Source organism: Phocoena sinus, chromosome 12, assembly GCF_008692025.1.
Source record: "Phocoena sinus isolate mPhoSin1 chromosome 12, mPhoSin1.pri, whole genome shotgun sequence".
In the NCBI taxonomy this organism is placed as follows: domain Eukaryota; kingdom Metazoa; phylum Chordata; class Mammalia; order Artiodactyla; family Phocoenidae; genus Phocoena; species Phocoena sinus.
Window position 1 is genome coordinate 28646205 of NC_045774.1, and position 16009 is coordinate 28662213.

Sequence of the window (16009 nt, forward strand, 5' to 3'; positions counted from 1 at the left end):
TGCCTGACAGATTGTAAGCACTCAGTATAAGTATTAGTGGCTATGGTGATTTTCTTTTTTGGTACTAAAATGTTTCCTTTATATTTTTTCTGTATTTTCCAAATTTTCTACAATATTTTACTTTTGTAAAAAAAGCTATTTTAAACACACACACCTATACTGCTCACATACACCTCCTGCAAAAGCCCTTTGATCTGAGTTGCCTCATACGCTTCCCTGGAAGGTTGAGTTGTGGCGAAACACCACTTCTGAGAGCTCTGCCCTCACCCGTCAGGGCACCTCTATGTTCACTGTTTCTCCTAAGGCAGGATGGTTGAAGCATTGCTCTGACCACGTGTTATCAACCCCGTGACAGTCCACTGTGAGCCCTGGTGACTCCAGAGGCAAAGTTCTGATCATGCTGAGACAAAGATGCAGCAGAATTACCCATGGGACTTCCTAATCAAGGATGTTCACACTCTGCCCCTGAAGACTGTGATTTGGCAGGTCAGAGGGTACTTGCAGATTTGTGACGCTGATGGGCACCTGGGTTGTGATCAGCTGCTTTATCCTGTTTTCACTCAACCTTTCCCCACATCCTGACACAGGCAACCCTGGGCTGGTGGGTTTGAATGGTATGCAGCACTTCCCGATGAATTTTAATTAATTTTCAGAATTGTTCAGGAAATATTCTAGATTAGAAAAAGGGGAAGTGAAGGAGAAACTAACAACATTCCTCATTCTCAGAAGTTTAAATTTTCATATAGGAAGACAGAAGTAAACATATAGGATAATTACAGAGCATAATAAGAGGCCTTAAAGGAGAAAATTAATGGGGTGATATGGCACCCCATGGGAGAGGGGAGAGGGGGCTTGAGGCAGGTGCCCAGGGACGGCTGTGCTGAGCAGGTGAGGTTATAGTGGAGAGTTTGAGATGAGAGGGAGTAGGTTATGCTCAGAAGAGCAGTGAATGTTTTCTAGGCAGAGGCAACAGCTACTGCAACAGGAAAGAACTCTGCGTGTTCTAGTTTGGTGTCTGGAATATCACGTGTAAGAGGAGATGCTGGGGAAGTCAGTGCATGGAGACTTGTTCAGGTCGAGGACTTTAGGTTTTATTCTAAGTGCAGTAGAAGAGCACAGGCTCTTCAATGGAGTATGGTGGAGGTGATGTAGGAAATTGATGTTTTCAAAGATTACACTGGTTTATATATGGAGATAGATTGGTGGAAAATAATAGCAGAAACAAGGAAGCTTTCGGGAGACTCTTGCAATAACCTAGGTGAGAGATGATGACAGCTTGGATTTGGGGGGTAGCAGAGGGATGGTGAGGGGTGAATCAAGTTGGGGTCTCTTTGGAGGTAGATGGCACCTAGGGTATTTGTGGCAGATTCATGGTTCTGATCGGCTATATGACAGTTGGAGATCAGGCCATCGGGTCAAAAGCCACTGCAGGGCCTCCTTCCTATGAAGGTAAATGGAGAGAATGCTGACTGGTCTCACAGGTTCAAAATCCAAGTTCCCATTTGTCCTTTTGGACCATTAGAGTAGTTACTCTGCGGCTATTGTAAATGCCTTACTGTGTCAAAAGGGTGAGATGCTGTTTTTGCTGAGGGATCAGCTTTCAGCTGCAGAACTCCATATTCTGGGCAACATTCGGCACTCACTCAATTCTCCTCCTGTGTCAGAGGTGGAATAAGTCTAGGCTTCAGTCCTAAGAGTACCAAGATGTAGGGCAGGCCCCAGGCATCTAGTTCCATGCTGCACCGAGGAGTCCCTGAGGAGTTCCAACCTCATCTGAACCTTTGGGACCTCCCTCTTGAGAGGACCAGAGCTAACCTGCTTCTCGGAGGCTGATTCTGAGCTGGAGCCAGTCCAAGTGCACGACAACGTCCTCCCATTCTCTACACTCTTACTCAACGTGACTGTGGTCTCCGTGAGTTCACCCCAGCCCTGCTCAGCCCCTGGGCCAGCTCCAGAGAGCCTAAGGCTGCTCATGACTTGGGGGATGGGATGGGAAGGAAAATGTTACTTGCTAGCAATTGTGGACAAAAGCAGAAGTGGAGTTAGCAAATGCCTTACTTCCCCATTTCCTATCATGAGAAAATGGTGAGATGTTGCAAAACCCACAATTCTCAGATAGGTTATGTACGTGTGACATGGTGGACCATTCCCAAATACACAGCTTAAAGAAAATATAAGTAAACCAGTGTGTAAGTCAAATGACACACCGATTGACCTCAGCATGAGGGAAGATTTTTTTTTTTTTTTTTTTTAGCGGTACGCGGGCCTCTCACTGCTGTGGCCTCTCCCGTTGCGGAGCACAGGCTCCGGACGCGCAGCCTCAGCGGCCATGGCTCACGGGCCTAGCCGCTCCGCGGCATGTGGGATCTTCCCGGACCGGGGCATGAACCCGTGTCCCCTGCATCGGCAGGCGGACTCTCAACCACTGCACCACCAGGGAAGCCCGAGGAAAGATTTTGTACGCATATTAGCTAGGTTACAAGGGTGCTCCCAAGAGTATGATCCAAATTCTTTATCTCATCCCCAAATAAATTTTGTAAAGGACTTGGACCCTTATGCTTACGGCACTGTGTGAGGGGTCAGGAGGAAATTTAGAAGCCATTTGAAGACACGAGGGTTATAACCATATACTTTACAGTTTGAAAATGGCGAACAGTGATATGGATATAAATGCAGTAAGAGTGGTAAATATTGTGTCAAGAAATTATTTAGGTTCTCTTGAAAAATAAGTTTCAAAACAATACATCGAACATGAACCATTTAATTGAAAACTGAAAAACTGTGTGTTTCGTTAAATCTAAGAAGCTATCAAATGTAAGCCAGCTCAGTTTCAGAAATGTTAATATGTGAGCACATATACATTTTAAAGTCAATAAAGGTTTTTATAAGTGCTTTTTATAATTGTTTTTAAATAAATGTTTTTAAAGGCAGAAAGAGTGTCAGAACAATATATTCTAAAATGTTAACGGAGAAACATTATACTTCAAAATGTTCAAAATATACCTCTGAGGGAGGGGAGTGGGATGGGATAAAGGACCCTAGATATTATTCTATACACTTTTACATTATTTGAACTTTTTATAATGAGTATGTATTGAGAGAATGTGTGTGTGTGTATGAATGACACTGATTCATATGGGTAAAGCTACATGTAAATTTGCCGGTCAAAAATTCTGTGTGTGGAGCAAATAGGCTAATAGATCCTGATTTTATTAAGCATGGCAAATGCTCACATAACTCAGGGAAGGTCAAAGAAATTTTCTGTTTGTGCTGCAGCTACACATTCCTACCTGCTGTGAAATAAACCCAGCCTTCCTGCCAGGGTCTGTTGATTCAGCTTTGCCGTCTGGAGCAGTCTAGCATTCACAGCCTGAACGGAATAATGCTGCTTTGGTCAGGGGCTCTGCCGGGAGCAAAGTTTGCGGTAGGTGGTGTTAATTACATTCTTTCCATAAAATAGCAGGGCTCTAAGCATGGAGCTGGGTAGAAACTGTGGAGCACATGTGGCAGCCGAGATTTAGGATATAGGCAAAGGTTACTGGGCGAGAACAGCAGGCAGGCAAGGCCATAAAGTCAGGGAAGTGGCTGCCTCATTATTCATGAGTCCTGTTGCTTCTGAGAACATTCTGTACCATGTGCACTGTAGGCTTAGGGCACATTCCAAAGCCATTTTTTATTATCGTTTAGAATCTCATTTTCAGAGTAGGTAGATAAATAAGCTGATAGTTAAACATTTGTAAAGCAATACATTCCAACAGAATCTACCCGTTGACCATGGGACCAAAGGACATCACAGTGCTTTAGAGTCAGTGCAGAAAGCAACCTTCTCAGGTCTACTGGAAAAGAATATTCATTCATTCATTCATTCATTCAAGAAATGACTTATTGAGTGCCTTCCATGTGCTGGAAATACACACTGATGAAAACGGAGAAGCTCTTGCCCTTGTAGAGTTTACATTCCGGCGAAGGTGACAGACAATGAACAAACGAGACAGAAATAATTACAGACAGAGGTGACAGTGCTATGAGGAGCGTGAACAGAGTGACATGACAGAGAGAAAGTGGCAGTGAGAGTGGGTGAGGGGTTCTTCACACGGTTTAGGGTGCAAACGAGGCCCTGCTGGGGAGGCATCACTGGAATGTATTGCTGAAGGCTGCAAAGGCAGCAGTAGAAGCTTCAAGAAGAATCCCTCCCTGAGCACCAGGAGACCTGAGTCTAGGTGGGCAATATGTTCCTCAAGGAGCTGCCTGGCAGTGAATCTAAATAATCACAAATCTGTTAACTGAAGAAGAATAATTTTTATGTTAAAATACTTTATAAACGGTAAAGAATTTTATAACATTACTTCCATTCAATGTTCATAACAGCTCTTCTAAGTAGGTCAGATAAGGATTAAAATTATTTGGATGCTGACAAGTCCAGCTACATAATTTGCAGTACCTGGTGCAAAATAAAAAAGCAGGACCTCCTGTTCAAAAATGATTAAGAATTTCAAGGTGGCAACAGCAGAGCTTTAAACCATGAAACTTCTGAGCACAGGGCCCTGTGTGACTGAACAGGTTGCCTGCTAGTGAAGGGTTGCCCTGGACACTTGCTATCATCAGATTTGGTGGTGAAGGGGAGGGGAGGGGGTAATTTTTTGCTACATTTATATCCAGGGTACGTATGTTTGCAAAATACTAAATTGTCAAATACTAGTTTTTATTAATGTAACTGTACCATTGAGCTTATGCCAAGAAATCTGGTCTGTTTCTTCATTTGATATTTTCTACCCTTTTCTTTCAATAATTTAAATATCTGAGAGAATGCTCAGAGGGCCAATATCTTTTCCAAAAATCTGTAGCAGTTGAGTTGTTTAGATGTAAGTTGTCTTGAGAAAAACGACTTTTGTGCCGTAAAGAGATCTTGGTTTGCAATAAGAATTCCTGACTGTGAGTCCTGCTTCTGCCATTTAATGTTTATGTGATCCTGAGTAAACTGCCTAGTCTCACTGAACTTTAGTTTCTTCTGCAAAATGGAAGAAATTTCCCTTTACAAATGAGTCCAAATTGTTGGTAAGGAGTCAGTGAGATCATGCTTGCTGACCTGCAATGCGTGGCTCATAGAGAAAATGATCCTTCAGTGGTTTTCTACTTGAAGGCCAAAAAGGGCTGACAGTCAGCTGGCTAATTGTTAATGGGAGGTGTCATTTCTTTTTTTTTTCTTCCTTTTTTTTTTTTTTTTTTTTTGCGGAACGCAGGCCTCTCACTATCGTGGCCTCTCCCGTTGCGGAGCACAGGCTCCGGAGGCGCAGGCTCAGCGGCCATGGCTCACGGGCCTAGCCACTCCGCGGCATGTGGGATATTCCAGGACCGGGGCACGAACCCGTGTCCCTGCATCGGCAGGCAGACTCTCAACCACTGCGCCACCAGGGAAGCCCCATGGGAGGTGTCATTTCTGATTGGGGGCATGTGTTCCTTGCTGTTTATTAAATATTTTGAACATCATCCTTGTATGATAGGATGTATGCCATACTGATTTGCAAAAGAATGGTAAGTTTATAATTTTATTTAGTGTATTAATAATATCTCAATGGGAAGACATGCAATTTTTGAAAATTGAGGTCAAATTCACATGACATAAAGTTAACTATGTGAACAACTCAGTGGCAGTTAGTACATTTATAATCTCATCTAATCGTCATCTTTATCTAGTTCCCAAGCATCTTCATCACCTTAAAAGGAAACCTGGTACTCATTAGCAGTCACTCCCCCATTTCTCCTTTCCCTTAGCCCCTGGCTACGATTAATATGCTTTCTGTTTCTATGGATTTACCTATTCTGGACGTTTTGTATAAATGGAGCCACACAATATGTGGCCTTTTGTGTCTAGTTTCTTTCACTCAGCGTGTGTTTTCAAGGTTCACCGTACTGTAGTGTGTATCAGTACTCACTTCTTTTTATGACTGAATAACATTCGACTCTGCATATATGCCACGGTTTGCTTATCCATTTATCTGTTGTTTTTCCATGTTTTAGTTACTGGGAATAGTGCTGCTATGAAAATGCAAGTGCGTGTATTGATTTCAATACCTGTTTTCAGTTCTTTAGGTACATACCTAGGAGTGAAATTGCTGGGTCATATGGTAATTCTATGTTTAACTTTTTGAGGAACAAATCATGCAATTTAAAGCCAAATAGGTAATCAAACAGACTATTTATTATAAAATATAATAATAGAAAGAAAACACTTCCATTCCTTTTCTTGCTTTTCTATCCCAGATGCTGGTTCTTAAACTACTGCTACCATGAGACTGACCAAAATCGAGGACTTGGATTCCAGAGCCCCTGCTTTTGACCGAGAGACCTCCCAGCTAAGAGCTAGAATTCATAAGAATGTGTTAGATCTCAGTGCTAGAACATATGAGCCAAATTGCATTTCGTGTCTCCATCTTCCACTGTCTATTATGTAAGCCTGTTGCTTTTAACAACACCTGAGTCAGTCTAGTGAAGAGAACTATTAGCCAAGGTTAATTATCTTCACTGAAATGTGAGTAAATGAAAGAAAGTGAGTCATGCACTAAAGTGATTTTATGGCAGTTTATGAGAGAAGGGTAAATCAAATGTCCAAATCTAAACTACTGGGAACATTTGAGTGGGGCTGAATCATATGTCTGAGTGGATATATATTTTATAGCACACGCCTGTAGATCCTTAAGGTGACTGTCCCACTGCTGTGGTCAGACTGTTCTCTTCCTGGAGACCTAGCGGTGACCTCTCCAAACCCATCAAGTGAAGCCCAGGACACCTCACATGGGGACCACCCATATTGGGCAAAAAGAAAACAGAAGGGGAAAAAAGAGAGCGGCAAAGTCACATTTCTTCTTCAGAGTTTCATCAAGAGCTAGCTCTCATCCTGCAATTGGTTATTTCCCCTAAAATTCATACATTTTAACAAATTTTAGCACAGCAGCCTAAGGAAAGTAGCATGCGGGGAGTACATGGGAATGAAATGACCAAAGAGAAAGGACGGTGTTTCTCCAGGCCCATCACCACCAATGTGTGTATCACAGATGCATTTTTGCTGTCTCAGCCTAGATGCCCTCATGCCTTCTTCACCTATTTGTTATTCATTTATTTAGTTAATGATCTGATTTCTAAGTCTGCCCCAGGCACTATTTTAAATGTTCTCTAGAATATATGCATGACTCAGAGTGAAATCCGCTCTCAGTAAGCTTGTGGGTAGAAGAAAATGTTGGGCGTGGAAGCCTCCAGCCTTAACATGGTAGAAGGGTTGTACGGAAGGGGTTAGAACATGGACTGTGGTCCCAGCTCACTTTGATTTGAATCCTGTTCTACCTTGGCAGAGTGACCTCCTGTCTCTGTCCCTTAGATCCCCATCTATAAAGTGAGGATAATACTAAGACGTATCACACAGGCTTGTTTTGAGGAAAGCACCGGAACAGTGTTGGCACTAGGTAAATGCTACAAAAAAATAAGTGACAAATACACTAACAGAGAAATGACTGAAGTGCCCTGGGATTCAGAGGCAGACATGTGCTGGGAGACTAAGAAGGCCAAGGGCAGGGACTGCATTTGATCTAGGCCTTGAGGCCTCAGCTGAATTCTCTGATGTTCTTGATTTACCTGTCCATCTGAGTCAGTGCTCTCAGCATTAGATAAGCAGAACTTTGCCCAAACTTCTCTGTGCATTATCTATTAGCATGTAATATAGACATGGCTCTTAAAACATGCTTTCTGAGGGCACTGAGAAAGCAAATTTTTTCTTACATAAGAGTTAGTTATTTGTCCTTCAAATAATCAGACCCCTATTTGCTTGACTTTGAGTTAGTCATCTCACCTCTCTGGGACTCAGTCACCCCATTTGGAGTAGTAAAGGTCTAGACTCGGGAAGCACTATGGCTTTTAAAACAACTAACTCTAACTATTATGATTATTAACAACATTGTTGTGAGTTTTAGCCTTGTACCTCATTCACATTGTTTATGAAGAGTTCACTACAAATCTTATAAGCCCTGGGCCTGAGTTTTTTAGTGATTGATTTCTCTATGAAGTTTTATATTACAGAATCTCCAAAGGAGCTTTCCAAAACCATAAGACTGCCAAAATTTTATTTGACCAACAAAATTTACAATGTTTATGCCCATATTTATAACTTCCATCCTTATCCACCCCACCCCTCTCTCTGTCTGTTTTCCCTCATTTTACCTAGTTAAGGAAAACCAGCTGCTTACAACTGCAATAAGGTCAGTGTTCTTCCTACAAATATGGAAATCTCTAGAAGGAATAGAGTTGTTTGTTTTTTTTTTTAGTTTGTGATCTAATTTCAATTAGACCTACTACCTAGTTTTACTCTGCTTTGGTTTATTCATACTTGTTATAGATCCACGTACTGTATCGCCCAAGAGAACATAGAATTTTGGGTTGTTTTCTGTGGGCTAGAATCTCTTTGGGGTGTAATGGTTTCCTATAGTCAAGACAGTTAACAGAATCCACTGAACCTAGTTTAAGAAAAAGGGACTTAATTCAAGAAATGGGAAGTCAGAAGCAGGTTCTAGACTGAACTTTCAGGAACCACCACTGAATTGGCCTACCTAAGTAGCTACTGCCTTTAAAAGAAGAAGGAAGGAAATTTCAAAAACCTGAAGTTGTAACTGCTAGCTCTGGGAATAGTCCACTATGCTGTAATGTGCATTGTCAATATGGATGCACCCCTCTCCCCATTCCCTGACTCTCAACACCCACAAAACTAGGAACCAGACCTGGGACCTGTACTAGTTTTCTACAGTTGCTATAACAAAGTGTCACAAACTGTTTGGCTTGAGCAACAGAAAGGTATTGTGTCACAGTTCTGACAGCTAGGAGTCCAAGAGCAAGTTGTTAGCAGTGCTGGCTTCTCCTGAGAGCTGTGAGAGAGAATCTGTGCCATGTCTCTCTCCTAATTTTTAGTGATTTGTCAGCAACTTTTGACATTCCTTGGCTTGTAGATACATCAGTCTGATCTTTACTTTCACGTTCTCATGTGTCTGTCTTTGTGCCCAATTTCCCCCTTTTATAAGAGCGCTAATCATATTGGATTGGACGCACCCTAATGACCTCATCTTAATTGATTATCTGCAAAAACCCTATTTCCATATAAAGGTCACATTCACAGGTGCTGGCGGTTAGGATTTCAACATTTTTCGGGAACACAATTCAACCTATAACAAGACCTCTGCAACTATTGTTGTAGAAAAGACAAGAAAACCAAATGCCACCACTGCAATGATGCTACTAGAAGTATCCCGGGTGGCAGAATGGCCTCTGCCTTCCAAATCCTGGGTGCTTAGGTTTGTTTGGTGGAAGTTCAACCTTGGAAGGAGCTAGAGCTGTAAGGGAATCTGGCAAATGACAAAAGGTCTGTAGCTCTTCAGCCTCTGGGATGCTAAGTGGGGTGAAATGGAGATGGATGGGCTACAGTAGAGTTGGATGAGCCGATCTGCATTACCTTCCACTTAGGGAAGTGGAGACCTGTAAGAGACACTGTGTAGACTAATGAGGTAATGAGTGATGGAGCTAAACAATATCATCATTTGTTAGTAGTGAGTCACTACTTTCAGTCCCAGGACACGATTTATTAAATCTCTTTTTCAACTACTACAAGCTATTTATTCTTGGACTGGAAATTGTAAGTATTTAAAAAGGCAAGTGATTTATTTTCTTCTGACCAGCAGGATTATCTTTAGGCCCAATATCTTTGAAACCTGTCAGAGCCTAGGGGGCATGTAGTATATAAGTACAAAGGAAAGAACAAGGAACAAAGGAAAACTTTGACTTATGCTGGGCTAGTTAATAATGTCCACCCACCTGTTCTTCTCAGTTAGAAATCTTAGGGACATTTTCATGCTTCCCTTTCTCTCACATCCTAACCCAATTTTTTCACTGCCAAATCCTAGATATTTTGCCCTAAAATGAATTTCAAATTTGACCGTCCCACTTCATTCCTGTGGCCACTCTCTGAATTGAGTCCCTCACCGCCTCCAGATGGATGTCTGCAGTAACCTAGTATTCCCACCTCTATATTCTTTTCCATTCCTTCTTTCATGGTATTGTCAGAGTTATTCTTCCTAAAAAGAATCTATGTCCAACCCATTTTTCAAGTCACTGCTCACCTAATGATTGTTATTAATAGCTATAGTAGAAGCAACAAACTTGTTCTTTTGATTTTGTAATTTCCTCACACTTTTCCATGAGCTACTTTTTTTTTTTTTGCGGTACGCGGGCCTCTCACTGTTGTGGCCTCTCCCGTTGCGGAGCACAGGCTCCGGATGCGCAGGCTCAGTGGCCATGGCTCACGGGCCCAGCCCCTCCGCGGCATGTGGGATCTTCCCGGACCAGGGCACGAATCCGTGTCCCCTGCATCGGCAGGCGGACTCTCAACCACTGCGCCACCAGGGAAGCCCTACATTATATTTTTAACTGTTTGCTTGATAGCTCCTGCTGGATATCCTATGAGTGTCTCAAGCCCTGAAGTGACAGGCTCTGAACTGAATTATCATCTACTAATCTCCTCTCTGGAGGTCAGGGTGCTAGCATGGTAGAGCTCTTGTGAAGGTCCTCTTCCGGGTTGCAGATGGCTGACTTCTCCCTGTGTCCTCACATGGTGGAAGGTGCTAGGGAGCTCTGTGGGGTCTATTTTATAAAAACACTGATCCCATTCACGAAAGCTCCACCCTTGTGACCTAATCACTTCCCAAATGCCCCACCTCCTAATACCATAGTATTGGGCATAGGATTTCAATATGTGAGTTTTGGGGGGACACAAACATTCAGACCATAGCAATAACATTGTAAGCCTATCCCAAAGGCTGGAAGCTTGAGGAGACCACAGGAGCTCCAGTTCACCTTGACCTGGCATCCTGTCATCTAGCATCTTTTCTAAAATCTGTATTCTTGTGTGAATCTCAGTGTAACGTGGCAAACACTCGTCCCCTTGTACTTGCTGGTCTAAATCTTTTTCTTCTTTTCTTCCAGAGCCCATACCCTCTCCCCCCTCTTCCAGATATCATTGTGAAAATTACCCCTTCAAACTAGACCAGCTTCTTTGCAACCTTGAGAGTTCCACTTTAGAATAAACTGATGACATTGGTCTTGTGTTGATTATAAAAAAAAAACACAGGTAGTAGATGCAAGGCCTTAAGTTTTATTTAGCCCAGAAGACCAAGGGAAGGGTTCAGAATCTGCTTGTGTATATGTCCATGAGAATGCACATATCCTTGAGAAATGTGGAAAAACAAGCCCAGTTCCTATTAATTGCCCCTGGTTTGGTTTTATTGTTTGGAATAGCATCTATATGTACTTTTTCATAACTAAGAAATATGAATTATTTTATTATCTGGTTGTATAACATGCAGTAAAATAAGAAAAAAAAAACCGCAGGCTAATCTTTTTGGTCTTTACTTTCAAGGCTTCATTATGCATGTATTCAAGGACTGAGTCCTCAAAGGATCATTATTCTGATCTCTTGCTCACAGAAAGCATGACCTTAAAAAGAAAAAGCTGAATTAAATTCTCTAGCTACTGAATGTGAGATGTCTTTTTAATTTTTTTTCCTTCCCTTTTCTTTTCTTTTCCCTCCCTCCCTCTCTTTCTCTCCCTCTCTCTCTCTCCCTCTTTTTTTTTTTTTTTTTTTTTTTTTTTTTTTGCGGTACTCGGGCCTCTCACTGTTGTGGCCTCTCCCGTTGTGAAGCACAGGCTTTGGACGCGCAGGCTCAGCGGGCATGGCTCACGGGCCCAGCCGCTCCGTGGCATGTGGGATCTTCCCGGTCCGGGGCACGAACCCATGTCCCCTGCATCGGCAGGTGGACTCTCAACCACTGCGCCACCAGGGAAGCCCTTTCTTTCTTTTTCTTTCTTTCTTTCTTTTTCTTTCTTTCTTTCTTTCTTTCTTTCTTTCTTTCTCTCTTTCTCTTTCTCTCTCTCTCTTCCTCCCTCTCTCTCTCTCCCTCCCTCCCTCTCTCTCTTTCTCTCTTTCTTTCTTTCTTTCTTTCTTTCCTTCTTTCTCTCTCTCTCTCTCTCTCTCTCTCCCTCCCTCCCTCTCTCTCTCTTTCTTTCTTTCTTTCTTCTTTTCTTTTCTCTTCTCTTCTCTTTTTTCTTTTCTTACTGGTGTCAGTGTCCAGACCACCATTCTTAAGTTATAAGGCATGTGATATGAACTTAAAACCTTCCTTGTAATTCTAGTTCATTTTCTTTACATGTTATCAGTAAAGGTGAAAAGCCTTTATACTCTCGTAAGATAATAAATCATAAGCTTAAAGAATGATAATTTTTATCTACCTAAAGTTAGAAGAAAGAACGGAATTTGCAGTCCAACATGCATTTCAGGCCATAGTTTAGAGGTTTTAATCATACTCCCCCCATCTCCATTTGCTGACATTCTACTTTTTTCAACCTGTTTCAAATGCCTCAGTCTTCACAAAGGCTTTCCTGGTCCCAGGTAACCAGCCACGATTGCTTTCTTTTCCCACCCTTTTCAGGTCTTTGTTTTGCTGTTATCACACTTTGATATTTTAGTCTGTATTGTAGTTACTGGGGGCACACATGGTATAAAAGGGACTCTGGAGGTGGGCAGATGGAAGCTCAACTGTGTTTATGTCTCCTGGGCTGTGTGGCTCAGATATGTTGCCTCCCTCACCGAGTCTCAGTCTCCTTGTCTTTAAAATGAGGCTAAGAGTAGCTGTTTTGCAGAACTGCCATGAGAGTTAGAGAGAATGCCCTGCTGGGAGCCCTCCCTGCGCCTGTGAGGGGTAGCGGTGGAGAGCCCGGCCTAACCTGAAGCAGCAGCACATTTGCCTCTCCTCTAAGGCACCAACTCTGTCCTCTTCTGTGGATACTTTGCAGAGGCTGGAAGCACCTGGAACACAGGTGCTGGAAGAATCTTTGTGGAATTGGGAAAAACTGGTCTTTTCTCCAAAACAAACATTATTCCAGCTTTTCCTATAACTCCTTTTTTTTTCTTTTTTTAACTACACATTTATTTATTATGGCTTTGTGTATTGAGCAGCATTGTTAATTATATTCTGAAATTTGAATATTTGGGATCATGAAATCAGATGATCAGTATCTTTTACAAGATACTTAAAAGTAAATCAAATCTGCAGGTAGTTAGAAGCAGAATGTGTATGGTATGGTATGTGTGGGTATTTACCCAGAATTGGGAGAAAGTTTGCTGTCCCTTAGTCCTCAGGGTCTGAGTCTGCAGGCTGATGGCCTCTGAAACAGCCATGCAGAAGAGAGTCTTGTAAACAAACTGTATAAAAGAATTTAAACTTTTCAGTGCTCATCCTACATGAAGATGGAGCCTCATCTCTGACTGTATATTTTCCCTGGGTATCTTTTGGTCAAATTTCTCTATAGGAGAAAAAAACCCAAAAACATTTGCTATGCTATACTGTAAAGTATATGATTAGCTCTTTGTAAGTGGAAGGTCATGAATCCCCCCCTCATACACCTCCTTTCCTCTTGGGAACCTACAGGCTCACTCAAGCTTCTCTTCTGCTGTTTGAGTTACAAAACTGTGACACGGGACAGAGCCTTGTTCCCACCCAGCCTTCCTGGGCTCCCGTGCTCAGCATCAGTGCTTCACTGGCTGCCCTTTTCTCCCACAAGCGTGTCAACAGAGAATAAGTACCAGGAGCAGATTTTTAGGAAGACACTGAGTACTATATTTAAGAATTCTTACTTGCCTTGAATTTTTCAAAACCAAAACCAGTAGAAATAAAAACAAAGACTATTTGGTCAAGGTCCTGAGGGCCAGAGTGCCAAAGGGCAGCATTCAGGGAGTTCAGAAATGAGGGGACCAGCCTTCTGAATAAAATCTAGGTTTCTGGAAGATTGTGGGTATTCTTTTTTTTTTTTTTTTTTTTTTTTTTTTTGCGGTACGCGGGCCTCTCACTGCTGTGGCCTCTCCCGTTGCGGAGCACAGGCTCCGGATGCGCAGGCTCAGCGGCCATGGCTCACGGGCCCAGCCGCTCTGCGGCATGTGGGATCTTCCCGGACCGGGGCACGAACCCATGTCCCCTGCATCGGCAGGCAGACTCTCAACCACTGCGCCACCAGGGAAGCCCTGTGGGTATTCTTTTATGAGCTCTGACTGATACTAACATATTTTGGGGAAGGGGAAAACGTCAGAAACCTGTACTGTGTCTTCGTTCATCCAGAACATCTTCCTTTTTCTCTGCTAAGAATGTGACATATTTTCTAACAAAGGCCACAGGCCGTTATAAAACATTCATCATGTGACAAAGACCCACTACTATCACAGTAGTTCTCCTTCCATCTCACTGTCAAAACCACATAGTGAGAATTTACTGCTGGCTCTCTCCTTGATCCTTTGTTTTGGGAGTGCAGTATCCGATCCGGCAGTCCCTCATAGAAGGTGGGACCTATAGCTCTCATCACTAGTGCCCTTCTATGCAGATGCATGCAGTTATGCTTCATAGAATCAAAGAATTTAGGACTGAAAGTCATGAGGTCCTTACCACCGAAGGAATTTTCAAATTTCTCAAAGCCACAAGGTCTAGGTTATTTCCTAGAACCTAAGTGTACCTTTCCACTGATCCCTATTAACATTTAAACCTATAATTTCAGCATTTCAAGATCTTTTAAAATCTTGATCTGTCTTTTGACATATTGTTTATTCTTCTTTGTCTCATGTGCAAATGTGATTAATCAATATTTATCAATTCTCTGTGAATTATTCAATTTATTATGAATTCACTAACTGCACTATCATGTAGCTGATTCTATGAAGATATTAAAGAAAAAGTTGCCAAGTACCTTTAGAAATGAATATATACCACATTTATAGCATTTCTAAACTTATACTCTAATAAGTTCATCTTGAAGCTAGTTGACCTTGACTTACTCTTGGTCAACCAGTGGGAGCTCTCTTTGGTTGGCACTTCCTTTGGTAAGTTCTACGTGTCATCTGTTTAACCAACCTAACCTTTGTAGAACTTTGTTAAAGATTGATGTCAAACATCCGTCAGTAATTTTTGGAAAGTGCCTTTTAAAAAAGTTGGGACATTTGTCTATCTCTAGGTTTCCAGCATTTCTTTAGTTTCCATAAATGCTGAAATTATAGAAATAGGCCGTTTGATCACGATATGGATCCTTTCAGGAACTTGAGGTAGTTCATCTGAGCCTGGGAACTTGACGCTGGATAAATAGGGCAGAGTTTTAAATGCATTTATTATTTCCTCCACTATTTTGATCTCAAAGCCTTACTATGTTCTATACTTTCCAGCTGAAAGATACTCTCTTTCTAAGGCAGAAAGAAAATAGGAGAGAATTCGTTCATCCTTCCTTGTCTGTTAATTTTGTGCCATCTGTCAAGCAGCGGGCCCACCTCTTCTTTGTTTTTAAAAAAGTCTTTTCTTGCCCTTGGCCATTTGTGAAAGTGCTTCTGGACTTTTAGCCTTTTATTTCAACCTGTGCTGTATTTTCTCCTCTCCAACCTCCCCACCACACCCCAACCCTTTCTATTTGACTTACTTGCACTTTTTTTCTTGTATATTACATACTTGTACTTTTAATACTAAACCTCTCAGCTTATTGTGAGGCTTGAGTGTGCGCAAAATTCCGCTGCTAGCAAATCTTGTGACTGACTCGCTTGATCTCTCAGAGATTTAGTTCCTTCAACTGTAAAACTGCAGGATGAAAATATATGACTTACAAAGTTGTTGTGAAGGTCAAGTAGAATGGTAACTTCAAAAGCTTTGGGTAAACTCTAAAGCACTATCAAAAATGTAAGGTCTTATAATCTAGGGAGCCAAGTTGTATTATATAGAAACATATGTACATAGACTATTAATACTGGAAAGGACCTGGGAGTTCATCTAGTCCAAACCTCTCAATGAACAGATAAGGAAACAGATCAGGAGGGGCAAAGCTCCCAGCTGGAGGCGGCATGGTAGAGAGTTTAGCACACTGTGGATGGTGACTCATGATCTCCGATGTTGCTATCCAA

General features: G+C 42.0%; 1 long non-coding RNA gene across 1 annotated transcript in view; it reads left to right on the top strand.

Moving 5' to 3' along the window:
* The first annotated feature begins 329 nt into the window (after nucleotides 1-329).
* LOC116763637 overlaps nucleotides 330-16009 on the top strand; it is a 31121-nt gene continuing 15441 nt past the window's right edge. The window contains exons 1-2 of the long non-coding RNA XR_004352581.1: nucleotides 330-486; nucleotides 3277-3424. This is a non-coding gene — a long non-coding RNA (uncharacterized LOC116763637). The remainder of the gene's footprint in view (nucleotides 487-3276; nucleotides 3425-16009) is intronic.